Here is a 3,437-nt window from a genome sequence, read left to right on the forward strand (position 1 = left end):
GCCCTATCCATGCCTTTCACTTATTATGATTGACGATTGATGATTAAGTCCTCCAGCTGACACACACCAGCAAAGCCGGTGAGTTGGAATTGGATGTGACACATACACAGTTCTGCGTGTTAGGTAATTCGTTGACGAGGGGCCAAATTCATTTATGGAACAGCGGTATTGGCAGGCGCGGACACTCTCTGCAAAAACAACGATAATCACAGAGGTTTGGCGCGGCGTGACAAGGACTCTTCAGGGAAAGGCCCTTACACGCCGCTTTGTTGGCCGCTCCTTTCCTGAGACGTGGGGAGGCGGGAGGGGCAAAACATTCGCCGCTGTTCCTAAAATGAGAGCGACTCGCAGCGCCTGGTGCGCAAGGTGCGCGTGATGTTTTCAAGACGGAACGTGGAATAGAAAAGCCCCCGTACGCAAATTTCTATACATTTTTTTTTTCGCCCTACTCATTTAACAACAACAACAACAAAAAAGTCAGTCGGAGAAATAAAACACAAGGGGAGGGGAGCCATTTAATCTCCACTCGCGTTCCCCATTTTTCCTGCTAATGAGCCTTATTGACAATCAAACAGAAGCTGTCATCCCCCAGGATGCAACACTCCCATCCCCAGCCTGTTTGTCATAGTGTCCTGGCAATCAGAGCCGCCTGCAAGACCAGGCTGGCAGTTAGCGGTTCTCACAGCGGCGCTGCCTGAAAATGGCACACTTCCTGTAGAGTTGCAGCTGCCGCCTCTGCTACTTCCATTACTTTCTATAGCATGCAGATGTTGTATCAACATTCCCTGCCAAGGGGACTGCAATAACTGCGAGATTCATGCCATGTTTCGGAGGCACGTCAATTTCTCAAGTGGCACAATTAAAGAGGGAAATGCAGCACCAGGTTTCTCACAGGCGCTGAAATCGGAAAAGAGCTTTTTCCCTTTTTTTTTTTGTCTTTTTTTTTTTTTTTTTTAACTTTTCTTCCCTCCAAAGGGGGCGCCTCTACATATGGGTTCCGAAATCCACCCCTTTTATTTTTTAACTGCCCTTTTCCTGAGTGGAGCTGTTCTGTGAGCCTTTGTGCGGCGGACCTGTCGTGACCCACAGCGGATATGGAAATGGGGCGAAGGTTTTATGGGCCAAACGGATTGGACACAGTCGAGCTCAGGGGGCATGAATATTGGATGTTATTTCTGCTCCCTTTTTATGTAATCCATTGCCAATACATTATTAATAGATGATATCATATCCAGAACTAGTGGACAAAGCACTACAGAGGGGCACTATGAAAGGAGCTCTATATGGCGAGACGGTGGCAGTTATTTTATCGCCGCACCCTGGCGCTCCCGGACCCGGGCAACATTTAGGGAGTCGTTTGGGCGACTAGGTGAAGTTCGTAAAGGGAAAATAGGTTGAACACGGCGCTCCCGCCGAGGCTAAATCTTGCATTTGCCGATTTGAAATTCATTGAAACATTAATGAAGTATCAAATGACACCCAAATTCAAGTTTAATGGCTCTTCCAACGCGCCGGGATACTTTGCTCATCCTTTCTTGACTGCGACGAGTGAAGTGGAAATCTTTGTACGGATCTAGTTTTTCGCCGTAAAAGCCGTGTCCCGGCGTGGCGTTGTAGCAGGGGAGCGCCGTATTATCAGATGTTCCCATTCACACACAGACTGTTTAAAAAAAAAAAAAAAAAAAAGGAAAGAAGAAAAAAAAAAGCCCTTGTTTTGATGTGGAATTGTTCAAAAAAAGGTCAGCCCTCTTTTGATGTCGAGCCGATGTCATTGCAAAGTTGTGTTCCCAGGTTGCGCAGTCAAAGCAGTTGCATCCTCGCTACGGTGTTTAAACTCCCACTCCCCCCCCCCTTGCCCTCACTCAGCAGTTAACAGCCAATCCCTAAAAAAAGACCTCCTCAGCACTGCCCACGCAGCGGCCAAGATAAACTATTGTCATGCTATTTGAGTTTGATGCCCCCTTGTCTGGACACGCACCGGCACAAAAGGTGCGACCACAGCGACACCCGTCAAAAAAGTCAACCTATAACCCTCCTCAATAACGCCGACACGGGGAGCGGATGCGGAAGCTAATATTCCCGTTTTTAAGGTCAGCTGGAATTGTTTTTTCTCCTGGGAAAGTGCAGATTGATAAAAGCGCAAACAAAAAGCGCTTTTTCTGAATGCGTGTCCTCCATGGCCTCGGTGAAGGTTTCCTTTCCTTTCGATCAACGGAGCCCAATTCCCAGCATGCGCGGACGGCCATTGTGGCTCTTTCAGCCGGGCGCTCTCCATTGACCGGGCTCATTGTCCGGCCGCCCTTTTGTGCGCGCGCTATCACCCGAGCGCAATCTTTCACCTGAACAGTCCCGCCGACGGTCACGTAAAGCGGCCGAGTCGCCCGTGCGGACGCCGCGATTAACTCGGGCCGCTAATGAAGAAATATTTATTGCTGCGCGTCAACTTCAATAAATCCACCGCCGTGCCGGCTAATAGCGTGGCAGTTAGTTATACCCGGCAGAGGTGTTCAATATTACCGCGCTCGGTTTTAATAGCAAAGTTTTTTTCTTTTTTTTCTTTTACCTCCCCTTTTTCTTTTTAAATACAACAATCCGCGAGCAGATGTTTGAAGCGTGGCCCTCGGCAAGTCTCGTTCGAGATCGATATAGCTTTTCAATATTTCTCTCCTTTGACAGATAAGCACTAGCGAGGCCAGTCTCGATAAGAGCGGCAAACGTACGGACGCGTCGAGCCCCCGCGCTCCCTTTTGATTGCGTGACCCCTTCACCTTTCACCGGCGTCGGGAGGGAGGCGGCCGCACGCTACAGCGGGGAGGGGGGTCTCTCAGGCTCTGGTTATGGGGCATTATTGACCCAGGATTTATAAATATTTAATGCACACATTAAGATCATGGCGGAGGGTGGCCATTAGAGTTCTCCAATAAAGAGGCTCTCAGAATGATTGAGTGGCGTGGCCCCAGCTCGCTGGACACAGAGAGGAAACCTGCTGAGACGATCGAGTGCACCTCCAGCCTGCCTGCGAGCGCTTAAAATTGGCAACAACTGAGCAAACATGTCATTTTTGATTGTACTTTCACCCTCACAACTTGTCTGCCCCCCCACACACGCACACTTGCCTCCACCCTCCTCCTTTTTTCTGCTCAGCTGGCTATTGTTCCCGCCATGGCAGTTGGTGCCCGGGTTTAATTTACAGCCGCGCTCCCGCTAAATGTACAGTTTGCGCATTTTCCTGCTCGAGCAAGATTTTTGTCATGAATAATAGAGACAGCGGTAAGCAAGGGCGATAGATCCAACGCTGTATCCGAAACAGATAATGCAATGTCAGGACGCTATTGTTATCAGACACTTTGGATTATCGGGGGAATGATTTGAAGCTGGGAGGCGATTGCAGCTGAAAATTAAATTGCTCTTTTGAGGGCGTCTGTCCTTTTTTTTTT

Source organism: Hippocampus comes, unplaced genomic scaffold (assembly GCF_001891065.2).
Source record: "Hippocampus comes isolate QL1 unplaced genomic scaffold, H_comes_QL1_v1.1 scaffold39, whole genome shotgun sequence".
NCBI classification, from domain to species: domain Eukaryota; kingdom Metazoa; phylum Chordata; class Actinopteri; order Syngnathiformes; family Syngnathidae; genus Hippocampus; species Hippocampus comes.